This window comes from Galendromus occidentalis, unplaced genomic scaffold (assembly GCF_000255335.2).
Source record: "Galendromus occidentalis unplaced genomic scaffold, Mocc_1.1 scf7180000075420, whole genome shotgun sequence".
Lineage (NCBI taxonomy): Eukaryota > Metazoa > Arthropoda > Arachnida > Mesostigmata > Phytoseiidae > Galendromus > Galendromus occidentalis.
The window spans coordinates 224,882-225,496 of record NW_003803410.1 but is presented as its reverse complement, the minus strand read 5'-3'; positions in this window follow the sequence as shown (position 1 = coordinate 225,496).

The window sequence follows — 615 nt, the reverse complement described above, 5'->3', positions numbered from 1 at the left end:
GTAGTAGTTTTCATGGATCCGTCGGGGCGCTGCTCCGCTTGCGGTCTGAGAGCATTTAAGGACGATCACGCGGGGGTCTCGCTCCGCCCGAGAATCAGAGTCAAGCTCCTGAGGGAAGAGCTGAGTGGAATATCCCTTTCTTTCCCGAAAGTTCACTTTCCATGAGAAGATTCAGACTCCTGGACATTCCGAGCTATATCCTCTATCCGCGATTCTGCATCCGGATCGTTGGATTGATTTCAATCGCTATCAATCAGTAGCTCTCGACCTGCTTTCTCGTCGATTTCTCCCCGCCGCGGAAAATCAACCAATGCCTCTTCCGAGCTCAGAGATTGACTGGGAGCTCTCTCACGCGGAGCGGGCGAAGAGAATGGTGACGACCATAGGGTGAATGGCTCCCAGGGCAGAATTCATCGGAGAAATTCGGTTTTATTTTAATTTCGGTGGGGGACAAGGTGCCCTCCATGAACGGCGCCCGAGGCTCATCACTACAGCTCGGAAATTCAGGCATTATGCCTTAAATGCCTAAATCTGCCTCTTTCGGCTTTTTTCGATGCAAAATGCCTGTTTAATTTTTTCGTGCCTAGAGTGCCTTCCTGAGCTTCTGAGAGGCCG